Source organism: Protopterus annectens, chromosome 5.part0, assembly GCF_019279795.1.
Source record: "Protopterus annectens isolate FY-2018-M chromosome 5.part0, PAN1.0, whole genome shotgun sequence".
NCBI lineage: Eukaryota > Metazoa > Chordata > Ceratodontiformes > Protopteridae > Protopterus > Protopterus annectens.
The window spans coordinates 267513400-267535517 of NC_056735.1; positions in this window are offsets into that span (position 1 = coordinate 267513400).

The window sequence follows — 22118 nt, forward strand, 5'->3', positions numbered from 1 at the left end:
ACATTTCTTTACACCAGAATGATTTGGTTGACATTTTTACAACTGAAGAGAATGCATTTAATATGAACAATGACGGGTTTCGCACTGGTTATGGTAGATTTGATATGCCTAGAATGTCCCATGAGAGTAAATTCAATGCGCCCAGAAATAGTGCGGCATTATTGTTATTTGAGAAGACATTATTTAAGCAACTGGAGTATAAATACGAAATGTTCACTAGAAGTAAAAAATTGTACAATTTGAATAAAAAAGAATGGGATGCTTTGTTAAGTATGAAAAAATCTAGTGAACATTTTGTTTTCACACAAGCAGACAAAGGGGGGAACTGGGTGATTTTACCCAGGGACAGATATAACAGGATGGCCCTAGAGTTGCTAGATGATGTTAAAATTTATTCCAGGTTAGCTTCTAATATGTTAAAGGATTTCAATTCTGCACTATTAGAAATTTTGGAAAGAGGGGAGCGTCTGGGTTTTTTTACGTCTAAAGATGTGAAGAGGATGTATAGAAAAAATCCAAGGAATGCAAGGTTTTTCATCATCCCAAAAATTCACAAAGACGTGAGGAACCCACCCGGTCGCCCTATAGTTTCCGGGAAGGGCTCATTTTTGCAAAATGTGGGATTGTTTCTAGACTCGGTGTTAAAACAATATCTTCACAAGGTGCAGGCACATGTCAAAAACACCAGAGAAGTTTGCGTAGATGTAAAAGACATGTTGTGGGAACAGGATTTTTATTGGGCAAGTGTAGACGTCAAGTCTCTATATACAAGCATCAACACATTTTGGGGTTTGGTGTCCATAGAGAGGATGCTGGGTGAAGGTCCAAGAACCAACTATATAATACAATTGTTGGAATTCTGCTTAACTCACAACTGCTTTGAGTTTGAGGGGGAATTTTTTTTGCAGAATGAAGGGACAGCTATGGGGGCACCTTTTGCTCCTTCATATGCTATTCTCTTCATGGCCTATTTTGAAAATTCTATTATTTATACTAACAATTTTTACAGGACAAAGGTGGTTAAATACAGAAGATATATCGATGATCTTTTGTTTTTATGCAAAGGGGATCCCGTGGATTTTGACACATTCATTTCGGAAATTAAAGGAAATCCTTATGGCTTGGACTTCACTTACATTAAGGGGGGTAGAAATATCCAGTATCTAGATGTTGAATTTTATGTAGGTTCCAACAATAGGATCCAGCATAGACCTTTCTATAAAGAAACAGCTGCAGATAATTTTTTGCATGCCTCGAGCATGCCTAGTGGGCTATTAATAAATGCTTTGCCCACAGGGGAGTTCAAGCGTATTGGACTTAATATTTCTGATTTGAGTTTGGTGGGAAGTGAGTTTGATAAAATAGAAAGTAAATTGTATTCAAGGGGTTACCCTGGGGCCATAGTTCGTTCTGCTAGAAGAAATGTTGAAAAGGAATTGGGCCTCCCAGTACCCGAAAACTCTGAGAAGCATGAGGAAAATATGGTCAGAAAGAGAAGTTTAGGTGGACAAGTTTTCAAGTACAATTGGTTGGGAAATAATGAAGCAGAGGCCATTGAACAGGACAAATTATTTTTTGTCACCAAATTTTCTCAATTTTCTGAAGTTTTGAGGGACACAGTGCTTAGTTTATGGCCATTGGTTTTGGGAGATGATAGAGTAGGGAAGTTTTTCCCTAGAAAAATCATCTTCTCTTACGGCAGATATCCTAATCTAAAGGAGATCCTGAACACTAGGTATTTTTCAAGGAGCAATATCAGTACTTCAAAGGTAGGGACATATAAATGTGGCAAATGTAAGGTCTGCAGCAAAGTGAAGCACTTAGATGGCACAAAGATCAACAACAAGAGGTATAGGGCTTTGGAATATTATGACTGCAACTCGGTAGGAGTGGTGTATATCATTGGTTGCGGGTGTCTTAAATGGTATGTGGGGCAAACTTCCAGAAAAGTTAAGTTAAGAATAATGGAACATCTAGGAGATATTAGGCACAGTAGACAGGACAGCCCAGTGGCTAAACATTTCATAGATTTTCACAAGGGGACAGCGGATGGATTTATATTTTGTGTTTTAGGAAGGCCAGTTAACACAGAAGGGGATACTGGATTTAACAAGAAATTATTAGAAATGGAGTCCAAGTTCATCTTGAATTTCAAAACTCTCGCTCCTAATGGTATGAATTTAGATATGTGAACTTTGCCAAGGTTAAAACAATGGTTATGTAAGACATTCCTTCATTTATTAAAGTAAACATATAAGTACATTTTGATTAACATAGATATTTATAAAAGTTATATATTTTTGTATTTTTGTGTTTTTGTAATTATATGGTAAGGTGATGTTAATTTGTACATAATGTAATATGCATTCATGCATTTGAAATATTATTTTTTGAAAAAATCTATTTGAAAAAAATTTTTGCGTAGGGGGATATATTGCACAGTTGTGATCTATGCTATTCATAATATATTTAATAAGTGACATAACTAAAAGAAAAGAGAACATCTTGTCTTGCACAGTCATTTGTTTATAAGTGACATGAGATGCATAAAGTATAAATGAAATTAATGTAATTTATTATAACATAGCAAAGAGAAAGAATATGTATTTTATGTATTTTTTATATATCCCAACCTATTTCTTTGATGAGTCTCTATGCTATTCATAGTTTCATTACTTTGTTGCAAGGTTCAAGATTCTTATTCTGAAAAAGTAAAGAAATGGGTTGGCTGATTGGTCGATTGTTTAATTGTTTGATGGAGTGTTTGATTGAAATTAACATATTAAGTTAATGATATAAAAGGTGTGGTGAAACATAAGTTAAATGTATTCCTTGAGAAGGCGAAGGCCGAGGTACCAGAATGCAATAAAGAAGAAGTTTTTCACCATTTACCAGCGTGTCTGAGTGGCGTTCCTAGTTTTTTTCTACTCAGTTTGCCAGTGTTTTTTCATTCTAATAAATCATGCCACCCTAATTTATTGCTTCTGGGTCTCATTATTTTATCTATTATAGTAAAATTAAATGTAGCATTTTTATGTGTCATTGCATGTTTATAGAGGGCGTTGATTTCTTTATGGTGTTTGATGTCGCTAAGATGTTCAGAAATTCTGAATTTAAGAGGTCTGGAAGTTTGCCCAATGTGGAATGCTGAACAATTGCAACTAGCTAAATAAACCACCCAATCAGTACCACAATTAGCAAAAAATGAAATCTCATAGACTTGAGGGGTATTTTGACTACTGAAGCTTTTAGTTTTTAAAATCCTAGGACAGTGAACGCAATGGCCACCATGCAGCTGCAGTACTCACATAGGTTTTTTTCTGTTTCAGTCTCTCTCTTTACACTCCAGACTCATTTGACTCTCCTTGGTTTCACTCTCTGGTTAGGGTTATCCAAACCCAACTCTATATTAATCATTATCAACCTCCTTTTTTTCTATTTTCAATATGGGGTCTGGGTGTCACATCAATATCACTCACTCTCTTGATTCAGTACCACTCTCCCAACTTCTTTGATAGTCATGCTCAACTGTTACAAGTCTTCTCTAACGCAATCTCTTTATTTATCCATCTCTTGTTGGATGCCCCCATTTGACAACCATCCCCTGACTCTGCATCACTGAGGAAATGGCTACTATTGAACAAAATCTGCAGGCAATCATTGCCACTGTCAAGGGGATGGTAGCAGACATCAGATCAACTGCAATGCCATGATCCATGACTCCACTGAAGTTAATAACCTGGGAATAGAACCTGGGGACTTACATTATACAGTAAAAGCAAATTGCCAGCCAGTAGAGATGGAACAAAAATGATCTGGGCTCAAATAATATCAGGACAATTAACGGGTATCCCCCCAATGATTTCATGTACCCAAAAAGCAGAAGCCTGCAAGGACTTTGAAAACTTCAAGAAATACTCATTTGCATGAGCTGAGGTAAAAGCAGAGGCCTATGTCCATAGATTCCATGAGAGAATTTTTTTCTGAAAAATAAATTGGTAATATTTCAGTTACATAAATTTAATCATACTGTATCTTTATGGTTAGACTCAGTGTGTCACAACAGTAAGGAGGCATGATTCAAATATTAGTAACCAATAGATTTAAACAGACATTACCAGATATAATAAAAAATTATGTGTCAGTCAGACCTGAGAGATTCTGAAAGTGCTGTTAACTCTAGCAGAAAGAATTTTGTGTAATGTAAATTTGTATAAAGAGGAATTGCTGAGAATGAAGGAATAGCCACTTGTTAAAACAAAAGGGGCAACTACATGCATAATGTGCTTTAAATCTGGGAAAAGGGGTCACATTGTGAAATGTTATAAAGCTGGAGCTAATTCTGATGTGAGCATTAAAAATATAAAGAAACTTGTGAACAACATATAAACCCATAAAATGTGAGAAAACCTCTGCTAGAGTGCTTGAAACTGTGCAAATGCAAAAGTAATTAAATGTGCTGGGCTAGCTACAGGAGGGAACTGCAGGGGCTGTTAGACTCATACCATGATTATATTTGCAAAAGGGTAATATGTTTACATGTAAAATGCTTTGTTAAAAATACTGTGGAAGTAATGTCTCTACATGGAAACTAAAACAATGTCCTATCACTCAGATGGAGATCCAGACTGTGTTTTTGACACTGTGCAGCAGTGGTAACCTACCTAACTCATGACAAGATAATTAGGAAGGATTTATTTATTTATTTTTTTGGTCCTCTTCGGGACATTACTTAATTAGCCCAGTCCCCAGTGACCTACATCCATGCCAGGTCTATTAGCTCATTTCTTTTATCCCCCAGAATTACTCTGGTATTGCTGGGGTCAGGCATGGATCCTAAGGGTGCCTGGGGGCTCATCTGTCTCCTCTTCCATCCAGTTTTTTATTAATTGTAAATCCCCTCTTTGGACCACTCCTTTTCTAATGGAGCATTGTCAATGAATACCCTAGACTCACCCACCCAGGAAGGGCATACCTATCCCTTCCTGCAGATCTGTCAATCTCTCAAGCTGCTAAATGAACCCAGGTTGACTGGGCCACACTTAGGGCTTTATTCCTGTATGCTGCCAGAGTGATGGACTATCCTTGCTTTAAATTGTTATTGAAAGAGTGGGAAGGGAGTAGTGCTTTTGATAAACCATGGCAACATTTTAAAGCTCATTACTTTACCTTTGCTGTTCCCTAACTGAAGGAGAAACAGCTACTCAAAGTTGTGACATTAATATGATAATGAGTTCTATAAGATCCCTGAAATAGTACTAAAAAGCTATAGGAGAACTAGGATATGGATGCACATACAAGGAGAGGAGGACCCTTCAAACCCAGATGATACTAGGAACCTGCTACCAGTAGGGAGTTCAGTTAGGATGAAGATGGAGGAGCAACCTGAAAAAAACAAGTGAGACTGTAGAAAAAGACATGTTCACTAAGTATCCTTCAAGCTCCAAGAGAACTCCAGAATATCTGATAAGGAAAAAATCATGAAAAGTGAAAAAAGTAGACAGAGGGCAAACTGCAGAACCAATGTGAGATATGGCTAAGTAAAAAAAAGGGGGGGGGGCACCAGGTTACAGACAGAAAATCTGATGAAAATTCTAAAGAGATTGGTGTAACTGGCGGCCATATTGAGTACTGGGAGGAACTTCCTTTCCTGGGGAATGGGATACTGAAACCCCTGTCCCCATGCTAGTAGGGGTAAGATGCAGGACTCTCGGCCTCACAAAAAAGTGCTAGAGAGGAAACTCTCTTCCTAGTTGATATACAAATGAGATGGTTAAACTTTAAAAAAGCACATTTGGCAGAGAGGTGGTTGATACTTTCCCGAGCAGAGCCACAGAGAACATAACTTCGATTGTAGCGAGGAGCCCACCTCAAATAAGCTTTCTGCAGATTCCTAATTTTCAGTACTGAATGACTTATTGCATAGAGTAACTAAGGAAAAGCAGGAAAAAGTACATCAACTGCTGGTATCAAAACCATTCAGAAACTGGGTCATGAAAATGGCACACTGTCAGGTTCTAGGGAAGCACCAAGGTACGGACAAAATTTAATGTCAGGATTTTAGTTGGAATTTATCTGCATAATAAAAGAAATTGAAACCTTCTGTGCAGGATGCCTTGATGGTCAGAAAATAGCCCTAAACTGGGCTTTAAAAAAAATCCTCTTATCTTCATGTAAACAGCAGAGATGCTTTTTGCAAAGATTGCCATGGGTATTACAGAACCACTAATTAAGTCCAATACTGGAAATCGATAAAAATATATATGTGTGTGTGTCTGTGTGTGTGTGATATACACACATATGTATATATATCCAAAAGCAATCCCATCCAAAAAAGGCCAAAACAGAGCTTTAGTAAGAATGTTTATTCTACTGTTCTCCAAGGTAAGGATAATAAAGGAGGTACTAATCAATCAAGGACCACATTTTTGTCTAACATTGTGTGTTTTGTGTGCTAATGTTTTAATTCAAAACAACTTAAAACTCCTATATACTACCCTCAGACTTATAGTATAGTGGACCATTTCAATAGAACTGTAAAGTCAATGTTGAAGAAGGCTACTGAAGAGGACAGAAAGAATTGGGGCCTACTCCTACCCTACCCTTATTTGCCATTCAGGAAGTAACACCAGTATCAATAGGGTTTACTCCTTCTGAGGTTGGTTAGTATAATGGTTAGGATGTTTGCCTCATGAACAAAAGGTACAGGGTTTGGCTGTCACCTTTGAAGAGAAAATTAGCTGGGCTTAAAATGTTCCAGAGGAGCAGCTAGCTTAGTACTTACCTATGAACCTATGAACTTCTGTATGAGAAACACCAAAAGAGGTTGCTGGGCATCAGCAAAAGCACATAGGAAGAGGAAAGACACAATTAAAGAGTATACCGGAGCATTACACCAACCTTCAAGGCAGATTAAAAATAATCATGCCTGTAATTTGAGAGCATATGGAAAGGGAACAAGCAACCCAACAGCAAAATTATAACAGAAATGCTAGAGATTATAAGTTCCGGGCTGAGGTCAAGTATTAGCTTAAGTTTCCTCTGCTAAAAAGCAAGTTTTAGCCAAGTGGCAGGGACATTGTAAGGACACAGAGAATTTAAGTGATATGAATTAAAAGTTAAACAGATACAGAAAAAATCCTCAAAAAAAAAAAAAAAAAAAAACTTAATCAAACGCCATATAGAAAAGAACCCAGAGTAAAGGGTTAACCTGAAACCATGCAGGATGCAGATTCCCTGAAGAAGGCAGTCCAACAAAAAGTGAAAAAGATCTTCTACCTCAGGGGGTATTGAGGTGTCCAACCAGTGAATATAATAGAATAGTCCTGTAGTCTTGGTTCCTAAACAAGGTGGAAACATTATTCACTTCACTAATGATTTCAGAAAACATAACACAATTTCTAAGCTTAATAGTTACACTATTCCCAGGATAAACACAAAATAAATAAACAAACATATAGAATGACTAGGAAAGGCTATGTTTCTAACTACCCTGGAGCTAAGGAAATGTTACTTGCTGATCCTTGTCACAGAAGAAACTAATGAAAAAAAAAACTACATTTTAAATGCTTGAGGGCTCATACCAATATATTGTCCTCCAGCCTGTCTTTCATGCTGCCTCAGCTACCTTACAATGCCTGGTGGACTGGTTCCTTAAACCTCAAACGTCATTCCCTTTATGATGTTGCTGGATATTTAGATGATGTGATGATCCATTTGATAAACTAGAACTCAGATCTACTGAAAGTCCAACCTGTACTGAAATGTCTTTTAAGCAAGCAAAACCTTTAGTTAATGCTCTTGAGTAAAATTTTAATGACCAAAGTAAAGGAAATGAAAGTATCTAGGTTACATTATAGGAAGAGAGATAATAAAGTTCCCAAAAGAAAAAGTAGACTATGTAAGGAACTGGCAAATATCCAAGATCAAGAAGCCTTCTGAGGCTCAGTGGTTATTACAAGAAGTTTGTGACACATTTTGCCCCCATTGCATGTATTCAAACCAACCCAACCTAACTAGTAGTAAGATGCCCACAAAGATGAACTGGACTGTTCAGGCAGATGCCACATGTAAGTGGTTAATGAGCAACCTGAACTCAGAGCATGTGGTGGTATATCCTGATTTTTTAAAAACATTTTATAATTTACAGTGATGCATCCAATATGGGCTGGGGCACAGTATTGTCTAAAAAGGCTGAGGGCTGAATAATATCCTGTCTGTTGCATGAACATGAAATAGACATCAAGAGAAGCCAAATATTCAGCATTAGTGAACCAAGAAGCACACGAACCAAATAAAAACACCACGCTGCCCAAAGGTATCGACTCGATTCTGCACAATCCTTGAAAAGAAGTAGTTCCACTGAAGACCAAATGTAAAAAATGATTGTATGTTTAATCACAAACAAAGAACACAGCACAATACACCAGGGTTAAGTGCTTTCATTTAAAATTAGACTTCATCAGAACCCTGAACTGAGGAAAATAACTCAATTATATACAAAATTAAGCGCCAAAAATCTTAAAGCAACACTCATGATTTTCACAAATAATGCTCACACAAGTGACACAAAAATAATAATAATAATGTGTTAAAACCACAGAAACGAAATGTTTCCATATAAAAATCCTACTACTTATACTAGGGGTTACCCGATTGGTATGTTAAGTGATGTTATTTCTTATGTTACACGTGAATGGGGTAAAAAATGTTTTCCCATTTTAGGGAAAGGTGATTTGCCTAGAAATAATTGTTCATCCCCTTCCATACACAAATCTAGAGTTTGTGTTTTGACATTTTCCCCATATGTACAATACATTAAAAATATAATTTTTGAATGCTGGAAAATTCTACAATCCGACAACGATTGTGTAAACATTCTGGGTAGCCAACCTAGTTTTGTGTTTAGAACGGGTCCCAATATTAAAAATCTACTTGAGTTAAAGAAAGTATTAAGATTAAGTCCGGGCATCACAAAGAAATGTGGGTGCTGTGGTCAGTGTTCGTCTATTTTTGAAACTAGCAGGGTTAGGTTAGACAATTTTAATAAAACATATGTTAAGAGTAATGGTGGTAATTGTCAGACCTCCAGAGTGGTATATTTAGCAACATGTTTCAAATGTTCTGCGTTTTATATCGGTAAGACCGAGAGGCCTTTTAGAAAACGTATTTATGAACATTTGTATAAAATTAGAAAGGGTGATGTTAAAAACGCTCTAGCTCACCATGTTTCATTGCATGACAGCACCCACTATTTTAAGTTTTTTATTATAGATAGGGTTGATATTAATCCCTGTGGGGGGAATTGGAAAGTGAATTTGGCCAAAAAAGAGGCAATTTGGCAGTTTAGAACTAATGCTACTTGCTACCCAGGGGTGAATGATTTTATTAGTATTAAGCCCTTTTTATACACATAAACACATTTATTATATATACATATATACATATATATTTTAGTATAAGTGGTAGGATTTTTATATGGAAACATTTCATTTCTGTGGTTTTAACACATTATTATTATTATTTTTGTGTCACTTGTGTGAGCATTATTTGTGAAAATCATGAGTGTTGCTTTAAGATTCTTGGTGCTTAATTTTGTATATAATTGAGTTCTTTTCCTCTGTTCAGGGTTCTGATGAAGTCTAATTTTAGATGAAAGCGCTTAACCCTGGTGTATTGTGCTGTGTTCTTTGTTCGTGATTAAACATACAATCATTTTTTACATTTGGTCCTCAGTGGAACTTCTTCTTTTCAAGGATTGTGCAGAATCGAGTCGATACCTTTGGGCAGCGTGTTTGTAAATATTCAGCATTAAATGGAAATGTTTGGCCAAAAGTGGGCACTGGGGTCCCTATAATAATATTTTATTGGATGACAGTTCATACTTGTAACTGATCTTTTCCCTTTGCAGTGGCTTCAGTCAGCAACAGCAATTCTAAACTCTACATGTGTGTTATGTCCTTGGAGTGGTTCAACTTTAAAGTCGATCATCACCCTGGTGCCAACTATCAAAACACAGACTGTCTTTTCAGGGTGTGAGGACCATCTCATTACTTTGAGACTGATGGTTTCAAGCTGTCAGTGGGGGGCTAAATGTAATATAGTGAGGTGGTTTTTACTGATGAGAAGGGTTGCTTTATTATGCAAATGTCTGTTATAATTCATTATATTGATGGTTTGTGTATTACTTATGCATATAGCTACCCATTAAGGGGAAATTTGTGAAGTACTAACAATTAAGGAAAGCGGCAATCCAGACTGTATATAAAGCTAGATTCGGATAAAATTAATCAGCAAATGAAGCCAAGGAAATCCAGAGTAGTCTGTAGTGTGCAGATACAACCAGAGACCCAGAGCATTAGTGAAAGAAGAGATTTTATTCAAAGAGATTTTTATTAATTTTTTTATCTTAAAATAGGTTGAAACATAAATAGTGAAACACAAAAATAATATAATATAAACAACTAGTCAAATATTTACAAAAAAAACTATATACAATTGCCTAAGTATACAATCAATAACATCACGTTTCCATATGCAATATGCAATTTGTATTAAGATGCTGAGCTGACTTATCAGTTTAATTTGTTTTGTCCAATATTTTGTCAACTTTCTGCCAATAAGTGATGTATGATGTTGTCTTATCAGTTCTTTTCTTTATGGTTGTTAATTCCATTCAAGACATGAATACTGGGATTTTCTTAAAATCTTGAAAAGTTGGTGGTGCTTTATTCTTCCAGTAAGTTGTTATGGCTTTATGTGCAATGGCAAGCAATGTCCACAGTAAAGGATATTTTACTTTTGGGACACATTGTGATATGGGTACATTAAACAAAACTAATGACTTGGTCAACTGAAATATATCATTAAAAATTGTTTGAAATAATTTCAAACCAATATTTATTCAGTGAATGACAATCAAAAAACATGTGTTCCAAATCTGCTTTTACATGCATTTTACATCTCCAACAATCAATATGTTTTTTATATATTAGTTCTAATCTATGAGGGGGTAGAAAAAGTCTATGTAGGAATTTCCAAGCATATAGTTTCCACTAAACTGACTTGGTAGCAAGGCTTGATGATAAAAGGATAATTTCTTTTCCATTTTTATCAGCATCCTTCAGATTAACCTGGTTATAATAATTCACATATTTCATTGTTTCTTTAAGTGTCTTATGAATTTTGGATAGATATCCTTGTCCTTTATAAGTATTATTTATTAAAAGTATCACAAGATCTATGAACTTAGGAATATTATTTTTAAAAGTTGGTGTCATCAATTCCAGTTTATTTGTAATGTACTGTCTTGCTTGTTGTATTGGTAGCCACAATTTATCATCTAACTGAAATTTCCTTTTGATTTGATCTAGTGTGAGTAATGTGTTGCCATTGAGTATTTGATACCAAAAAAGAAAAACACTTATTTTTCTTTAAGCTCTTTAATTGCATTTGAATCAAAGGTAGTTATACATTCTTGTATACATGCTATAGGATATACTATAAAAAACATGTCTTTATATCTCGGTTCATGTTTATATATTTTCTAAACAAGATTATTGTTTCAGTAACAATTCTATACTTTGTTTTTATACTTTTATTAAATATTATGTTATCTCATCACATTATATAAGACTTTTGTTGGATTTATATTATATTGTTTATGGGTGAGTTACTAATGATATTACATATAGTTTCATGAATTAATTTCCATTTGGCTGTATAGATTGAGTTCAGCCATAGAGTAACTGTTTTAGCAATAGATGCTAATGAATGTCTCTATATCAGTAGATTAATTCCACATTTCTCCCAACCTTTTAAATGATTAAGTGTGATTCTAGGCTTATTGTTAAACCACAGGAAATTCAGCATCATTTTATTGTATTGCTGTATAATTTTCTTAGTAGGAGGGATGGAAAAGGATTGTATATAATATAATAATTTTGGGGAAATTATTGATTTAATTATATATAACCTATCTTCCATTATATAAAATATCTTACTCCATTTCCACATTAATGATTTTATTTGACTTCGTATGTGAATATAGTTAATATTTGTTGTTTCTCTAGTGTTGCTAGTTAGTAAGATTTCTAGGCATTTAAAATTATTATCAGGTGTTAAGTACTTAACAAACTCATTATTTAATTTCCTTTTATTTGAGTTACTTGATAACATTTTAGTTTTGATTTAATTACATACAAGACCAGAAATAGTTTAAAAGAAGTGCATTGTCTGGAATAATTCAGTTAATGATTTATCTTTATCAGATATTGCCAACAGGATGTCATCAGCAATGTATTTTCATTTCTAAGTTATTCCCAATTACTATGCCTTTGATATTTGTGTTCATTCTAACTTAGTTAGAAAAAAGATCAATTGCTAATGCAAACAGTAAAGGTGAAAGTGGGCATCTTTGCTTAGTTCCTTTTCTAATAGTTATAGAATTAGAGAGACATGACCCAATCTTAATACAGAGAATTTTCATATAGTGTTTTATTTGTTAATGTGAATTGTGAAAAAACATATTCTTCTAGTATCACCAGTAAATAATTCCAGTCTATTGAATCAAAGGTGCTATTAATGTTTAGACTCACCAGAGTCATGTCTCTCTTACTTAAATCAACATAATCTATCAAGGCAAGAATTATTTTAATATTATCGTAGGTGTTTCTATCTTTTATGAAACCTGTCTGGTCATGATCAATTAATGATGGTAATATCTGTTTAATTCTCTCTGTATGTATTGCCATAAACATTTTGTAATGTACATTTAACAATGAAATGGGCCTATAGGAAGAACATTCTGAGGCATTTTTTTAGATTTCAGAATAGGTGAGATTAAACTGTATTTCCAAGAAGATAGAACTAATAGTCCTTGTTTAACCTGGTTAAAAACCTTCAACAATAACTGTTTAGCTTCCTTTGGCAATAACTTACACATTGCTGGTGTTATGTTGTCATTTCCTGGTGCATTATTGGGTTTCAGTTTTTTAATTTGATTCTGCAACTCAGACATTGTTATCTGCTTGTCAATGTGTCTACTCTGTTGTTGCTGTATATTAGTCTGAAGAAAGTTTTTGATTGTCTTGTCTGACTACATCTTTATGTTGATAATACAATTTTTTTGTTAGTGCAACTGAAATGTTTCTAGTATGCTGTTTAAGTCCAAGACTTTCTTATTAATGTTGGAATTATATATTTATTTTATTTGATTAATTTTAATAAGTTTCTTAGTTCTATTTGCTATTTTTCTTTGATTCTTCGGATTCATTGAATAAGAAATTTTTGATTTTTTTCTAATTCTATCATTATTTTATTATGTAATATTTCAGTATATTCTTTATTCTTTATTGTTAAATCACTAGTTAATTGATTATGTCCTTTTTGTATGTTAAGTTTAATAATATCTATTTCTTTTTGAAGTTCAGTTAATTGCTTGTCCCATTGCTTCCTTTTATTTTTGTACCAAGTTAATGTTCTTCCATATATGTATGCTTTTAATGCATCCCATACATAGATTTCCAAAGTGTCTTCATTTATGTTTAATTCATGAAGTTGTAATTCTTTTATATAAAATTCTTTAAACTCTTCTAGATTCATTATATAGGATGGTATTCTAGTGACTGTCACCTTTTGTTTGTTATGAACTTCTGCTTCAAATGTAATTGCACTGTGGTCTGTTAATAGACAAGAGATTACTTTAACATTGCTAAGAAAGGTGGTTATTTCCTTTGAAATATATAGTCTAGCTATTCTTGACTATGTGTTATACCTATGTGAAAAAAGTATAATGCAGAAAATTTTTGTTTGCATATTCATTAAAATCTTTAAGATTATATAGTTCAACAAATTCTGCTAGTGTTTTTGATGTTGCAATTTTCCTTCTGGTATTTATAGAGTCAGTGTCTTTATCATCTCGTATACAATTGAAATCCCCAGCTATTATCAGGTTTCCTTTGGAGTACTAGATTACTTCTTCTAACTGTTGTTTAACTATACTTGCACTCAACTCAGGTATCCAATAAAAGTTAATAAAAGTATACATTTTACCATTTATTGAGATAGTCGACATACAAAACATCCCAGATTTATCTTGATATGAACGTATTATTTTTGGCACAATGACAGAATGTCTCCTTACAATCATTACCACTCTTTTTTAGTATGTGATGAAATTGTTAATATTGCATAACCATTGAAGCTGAGTAATTTAAAGTCTTCAGTTAATAAATGTGTCTCTTGCAGAAATAGTTGTGGGTTTATAGTTTTAATATATTTAAATAAACGTAGTCTCTTATATTTATTATTCAACCCATTAACATTGAGATCACCTTCATATTTAAATACTGCTATATGTAGATTTAATTGAACTTGTATTCCATTAGGCAGAATAATATATAAAAGTTCTTGCTTGTGTACTGCTGTGAATAAAAAAAAAGTTATGCTTTCCTTTTAGTTTGACTAATATACTTAGACAAGTAAAAAAAAAAAAAAACATTGTAGTATCGAAACCCAAACCACAAAACCCTTTTATATCCATGGGGTTATTATAACCCCTATACTTAAGATGACAAAGCATCAAAGTGTCCCTCTCCCTATCACAGGCACTATACTCTGAGTCTGACAAGTTATTACTTGTTAATCAGAAAGTATGTTATCACTCTATAGGATAATTATAACAGTAAACCTATGGTAATTAACCAGTCTGATATATTCTAATTTCAGTCTACTAAGGTTGACAAGAATTAACAATCCCAATAACATATCAAGAAATCATACAGGTTGAAATGAATCCTTTTTAACCAGAGAAACTGTCTTACAGTAATGCTTAAATATAGGTTACACTGCTGTACTTATGGATTTTATAATGCATGTTTACTATAAGCACATTTTTCAACATGTCTTCTTATGTTAAAACCTTCTCTTTTTTCTTTTCTAAGTGTAAGTAACCCAAAAACAAGATGAAAACCCACATATTAGTTAGCTTGTATAACTTATGTTTGGATATAGTTTCTCTGGTTTACGTAGGGTAGATTATTTAAAAGTTATTATACAACTTGTAGCAGTGTCATATGTATGTAAGTGTATACATTTTAAAAGTCTTGAAAAGGTAAAGTGTAATTTATGTAAAATTAAAACAACTCTATAAATAGAAAGATTTGGTCTATATACAATATTATTTAACACACTGACAATCCACATTGAATTATAAAGTCAAATGACAATGCAGTCAGCATAATTGAACTGATATAGATAACAGTAAGGCAATTAGCAAGTTTCCTTTTATGAGTTAACAGAATGAGAAACATTTACTTAATAACTCAATCTGTAGCTCACTAAAACTGTTTTAAAAGTTTTGCTTGTATGTGATCTTATTTTAATGTTCAAAGTTACCCTTTTACAGATAGTTGTAGGCTTAGATGTATTGCCTTTATCTAATGCCATGACTGCTCTATCAGTGTAAAAGGACCACAAAGCTCTGTAACTTACATCATCCTTCATAGACTAAAAAGAAACATCAGTAAATACAGAAAATGTAATCAGCAACTTTTGCTTATACATGACTTCTATTCTTATGGTTTGCAGATAAATGTCAGTGTGGAATAGATATGTGGACTACAGAATGAAATTGCCTTCTCTTATCAGATTGTTTGCTTTTGTGACAGAAAACGTTCAAATCGATTACTTGTTTGTAATAAAAAAGTAGATATTTAATCAGTAAATGTGTAAACTTAACATGAAATCTGTAAAGCAAAACTGTTTTTTATTTTTAATGTATGTTTTACTAAATCATTAAATTATAATCTGTATTAATACACTTGGATGGGTGGCCACGGTGGTGCAGCGGTTAGCATTGCTGCCTCACAGCAAGAGGTTCTCTGGTTCAATTCTCGGCTGGGGTGCCTTCTGTGCGGAGTCTGCATGTACTCCCTGTGGTCGCGTGGGTTTCCTCCGGGTGCTCCGGTTTCATCCCAAAGACATGCAGTAGGTGGATTGGACACTCTAAATTGGCCCTAGGTCTGAGTGTGTGCATGTGTGTGCCTTCTGTGGAAGGTTGAGCTCCAGGCTGGCAACTTGACACTGTAAAACTCCACTGCGAATCATGAGTGGACAGATGATCCACTGTGGTGACCCCTAACCGGGAAAAGCTGAAAGAAGAAGAAGAAGAAGAAGATTAATACACTTAGAGTGAAATAGTGTAAGTGTCACTTTAAGAGTTTAGAATGATAAAACAACTATATCTGAGTGCTGTAAAGCAGTGACATCACCATGCTTCTTTTACTTTCATTTTAGTGCCTCTATTTGACTGTGGGAAAACCCAGGCTTCAGAATTGTTTAATGAAGCTAGGTAAAGAGTTCTAAAAAAAACAAAAACAAAACAAAAAATACAAACAAAAAAAACAGTATAATCAACTCGAGATTCTGGCAGGAAACTAGAGAATGCAAGTGTGGTGCTTTTGATTCTTTGTGTGTAGCTCAAGTTTCCTGGCTTACTCTGTTCATTTTTATGAAATGTATTACCACAGATTAAAAAAAAACTTTATTTAAGAAAATGATCATAAATACTATATAAATGAGTTACTATACATCTTAAAACAAAACATTTTGTGTGTAAATCATGTACTCTAAAAAATAATTATTTATCTATATTAAACACATTATTAAAGCTTTGTTAGAAGTGAAACAAGGATATCAACTATAAATATAAGTAAAGAGTCAGTGCAACAAACATTCAAATTATACTATTAGTACAATCTTCAGCCCAGCCCAAACACAACTATCCCCAGTTGTCATTCATTTTCTTAGTGTATATTAGGTAACCCATAAGCATTGTTAACAGGGATAACAGTTCTTATACTTATGTCTGCATTGTCAGTTTGATTGAAGTATTAATGTTGGTTATAAATTCAAAGAAATAAAGATAAATTAATATTATACCATGACCCCCCCCAAAACGTGCACGCTGATTGGCCAGCGTGCACATTGTAAATCGAGTTATACTAATGGAAAAAGGTCCGGTCGCCCAGACTTTTTTCCATTAGTATAACTCGGTTTTTAAAACACTGTCTCGCTATGTTAAATGGGTTTAACATAGCGAGACAGCTTTAAAATAAGCAACGGAGATCTCCGTTGCTTATTTTAAAGCTGTCTCGCTATGCTAAACCCATTTAACATAGCGAGACAGGTTTTAAAAAAAAAGTAACGGAGAAAGCAAGATCTCCGTTGCTTTTTTTACTGTTTCGCTATGTTAAATGGGTTTAACATAGCGAGACAGTTTTAAAATAAGCATCTCTGTTGCTTATTTTAAAACTGTCTCACTATGTTAAACCCATTTAACATAGCGAAAACAGTAAAAAAAAAGCAACGGAGATCTTGCTTTCTCCGTTGCTTTTGCCCACAGCTTTGATGTACTGCACAGGTGCGCAGTACATCAGAACTGCCGCGGATGCCAGACATCTGCGGAAGGGCAGTAAACAGGCATTATACTATGCCATTATTTAAGAAAAGTAATAGCTTCTTTTCTTAAATAATGTCATGGTATAATAGCAATAACCCACTTCTGGGTGTGGGTAATGCTGTATTTACCCCTCGCCCTCGGGACCAAACCACGCCAACCGTGGGTAAATCCAGCATTACCCACACCCAGGCATGGGTTATTGCTATATGAGTTACCTCTTCCTGATGGTGTAGATTGCTGAAGATTTCTGTGCCCCTATCCATAAACTGCAGGTGCTTAATAATACAAAAACATTTTATTTTAACAAGTAAATAATGAAAGTCATTTGTCCTTTATTTTTTTTTTACTTTTCTTTCCTGCTGTCTGCCAGTTATTCTTCTCAGCTTGGAGTTTGAGGCTAGGTCCCAAACAATTCATTTATTTTGTTTGATCTAGGAAATTATTTTTAGAAAGAAAGGAAACTGCAGTATCCAAGGTTTGAAATATTCTGGTGCTTTCTGGGAAAAAAAATGTGAAGTCTGGCTGGAAATAAAAGATGAACTTTTAATTGTTATTGTTTAAGTTTATTTATAAGTGGTAAACATTCCTTTCTTTTTGCTGCCACTGTAGAAGAGTAGTCATTATCAAATCTAATAATGTTGCTGTCTTATTTAATTTGGAAAGTGGTCCATGTTGACTTCAGAACCAGTTCTTTGTCCTGTGAAGAGAAAAAATGAACTATGACAGATCTTGGTTTGGTTTTGTTCTTGTTGTACATGGTTGATTTAGCCAAAGACCAATGTACCCTCTTAATTCCATATGAAAAGGGTTCTTGCAGATTTAAAGCTTTGGGAAGCCAGGTTGTGAGGAAATTGGTCATGTTCTGAGCCACCACATTTTCAGGTAAACCATAAATCTGAATATTATTCCTCCTGGATCTGTTCTCAAGATCATCCACTTTATTTATTAAAGATGTATTTTGCTTCAAAAGAAATTCCACTTGTAGTCTTGTTCTGTTAATTGCCCATCCAGACCATTTAATGAGTTTTCCATCTTGGTTATTTGGATCTTGTGTTGCTGCATCATTTCTTTTAAAACCTCTATTTGTCTGGAGGTTTCTTCTTTATACAAATCCATTTTCCTGTCCATTTTATCAACATTTTTGGTTAGTTCAGACATGTTGACTAATATGGTTTGCAGGTCCTTCTTTGAAGACTGGTCTTGAAAGTAGTATTTTGAATTCCTCATCTTGTGACAGTGTCAGTAGCCTTTCTGTTGAAGGTTTTGACAGGAATTTTGTTAAATACCAGTAATTTTTTTCTAATAAAACAAGCCAGTGACCCTTAAATATTATATTCTGTAATTTTTGTGAAGAAATTAGTCCTGGATTTCAATTTTTCCTGTCAGTAAATAAAAGGAATGCCAGAGCTCAGGAAAAGTGCTTGTAACTAGCCTGCATCTTGGCCATGCCCCCCACTAAGAGATGTTTTCTTGAAGGCCTATATGCCATTGGACACTCTAGCACATTACTTGACAGGAAGTAGATTAAAACCATAGACTTTGTGGTAACAGTTCATTTCTATTTAGCACCTAAGTAGTTTAAGGTGCTACTGAAACATTTTTCCAGACAACAGATACTTTTTATGATGAAGTAAAGCTAGTCCTTTACTTTAAGTTCTATATAATTAAACTAATTTGCCTCCCTGCACAACCTTATTAATGCATACCTATCCTAACGCTAACCCTGCCCTAATGCCAACCCAGCATCTTACTTTAGAAAAATCCTTTCCATAACACTACTACTACACAAGATTCTGAGATGATACACCAATGCACTGTACGAAGACATACATAAATGCATGCAACTATCCATACCCAAAAAAAAGGAAGCCAATCTGGTGGTCCCCTGCCATTAATAAACTCTACAACAGAAGGAAGAAACTGTTGCAGAAAAAGGTGAAGTGCCAAGACTGGAAAAACTCCCTTATTAGCCTCAACAAAAAGCTGAGATCCCTCATCAAAACCTCTAAAGCCAGCTATGAAGGCAGAATTGCAGCAGACACTAAAAACAACCACAAAGCCTTCTATAGCTATATCAAGAATCTCTACATCAATACCCTGGTTTGCTCTGAGTTACTGCACAATGGTACTTCCTATACTGAGCCAACAGATATTACCAACATACTGGCTGACAGATTCAGTGCCAACTTTACCCCCCCAAAGGACCAATCACAATACTGGAGGAAAGCCAAGCACCCAGCATTACTGCAGCACAGGTTAAAGCTGCATTGTCCAAGGCCAAGAATACAGCTTCCATGGGACCCGATAATATCCCTGGATGTGTTCTACATGAACTACAAAGTGAACTGGCACCACATCTGTGTGTCCTGTTTAATCACAGCTTCACCACAGGCTTTGTCCCTACCGAATGGTGTACTGCTATAGTCATCCCTCTCCATAAAGGGGGAGCGAGTACAGACCCTGGGAATTTTCACCCCATTAGCCTGATGAGTCTGATATGTAGGGCTATAGAGCACATCATCATGGACCTAACTAACAAGGATATAGGGAATCTTCAAACTCTAGATCCCATGCAATTTGGTTTTGTGAAAGGTAGATCATGTCTGCTTAATCTGGTTGACTTCTTTGAGTTAGTCACTAGAGCTGTGGATGAGGAAAAGGCAGTTCATATAGCCTACCTTGATCTGGCCAAGGCCTTTGATACCATTCCCCACTCAGGAATTATTGATAAACTCATCAAACTAGGCATCAACCCCTTTATCACTAGGTGGATTGCAAATTGTCTAACAGACAGAATCCACAGTGTGAAAGTAGGGGACTCCAAGTCAGATTGCCGACCAGTCACGAGTGGAGTCCCACAGAGAACGGACCTGGGTCCTCTCCTGTTTGGCATCTACTTCTCAGAAGTCCAGGCCAACATGGAGGGACTTTGGCTGACCAAGTTCATAGACGACTGCAAACTGGGAGCCATTATTAACTCCCCAAGTGATGTAGACATCCCACAGAAAGGCCTAACTGAGACCAATGACTGGTGTTGAAATCACGGCCTTAAGATTAGTGCCAAAAATGCGTCATCATCCCCTTTAGGAAAAACTCAGTTCCTACTAATTACCACATCAATAGGAGCCCACTGAACACTGAAGGCATTATAAGAGATCTGGGGACACAGGTTGACAGCAACCACTCCTTCAACCACCACATTGCCACTGTCTCATTACCAAGGGTTTTGCATCTAGGAAGAAAGAGGTCATCATCTCTCTCTCTCTCTACACTTCCCTCATTAGGCCAATCATCTAGTATAATACCCCATTTGGCATGCACCTCACTAGATACATGCAACAGCTGGAAAGGCCACAGGATTACCTCACAAAGAGGATCCTAGGCCTTAAATACATGTCCTACACAGACAGACTCAAAAAACTCCAGCTATTCTCTGTCTCATATCAGCTACTTAGAACCAATCTCTGCTTGACTTACAAAGCCATGTCTGACCCAGTTCTGTTAGAAATGCTACATCTAAAGAAATCCCAATCCTTCTGCACCACAAACTCCAAAGACCTCAACCTTATTACCACAATCAACAGAACATGCTGGAGGGACAAGTTCATAACCCAGAGATTGCCCATGATCTGGAATAGACTTCCCATACATGTCAAGCAGAGCACTTCACTGGCCGTCTTCAAGAGAAATCTTGATGAGCGGATGGGAAATAGAAAGTTCACCCCAGGGATCACTCCAGTGGGTCTGCTTGATAGAGGCACTAGGAACTAACGATGGGTGGCACAATGCCAGGGCACTTCTATGGGCTAGGCTTGTAAAGGCTCCAGGGCCATTAGCCTAGTACACACCTATGAATCTATGAACATATGAACCACATACAAACAAAATATCAAGGCCATAAGCTTATCTCCTACCCTAGCCATTACTCTAACCATAACCCACAAACAGTGGACCACACAAACTCCCACCCCCAATGATGAAATGTACATACACTCCCCCGTGCACTCAGAAAAAAAATGTATTTAACCCATACCTATAGCTTAGCCTAACCCTAACATGCAAAGACTTGCACCCATGCTATCACCCCATAATGACAAAACTCTTAAATTCCTGGCCTTAGACATCTTTATATACACAGCCACAAACACATATCTGTATATCTATATCTATCTATTATATATATATATATATATATATATATATATATATATATATATATATATATATATATAGATCTATGTTAGATTATCAAAGTTCTGAAACTTTGAAATTCATATGGCTGAGACAATATGATCAAAGTTTTTGAGCTTCGAACATTAAAAAAATAAATAAAAACACAAATAACTTTTAACATATTTCTGCACCCCCTACACCCCCTGCTAATTAAATATACCACCTCTGAGATGGCACTACATGGTGTGAAAGGATACATTTCCCATTTCATACTGTACCGTTATCTCCATTCAAAATGTTTGAAGTTTCAAACTTTGATCATATGGTCCCAACCATATGAATTTTGAAGTTTTGAAATTTCGATAATCTGATAGGGCTCCATATACATATATGTATGCATGTGTGTGTGTGTGTGTGTGTGTGTACTTGTGTGTAAAAATATGATATATTTCTATTTATCTAACTATTTTTCTACAAACAAGTT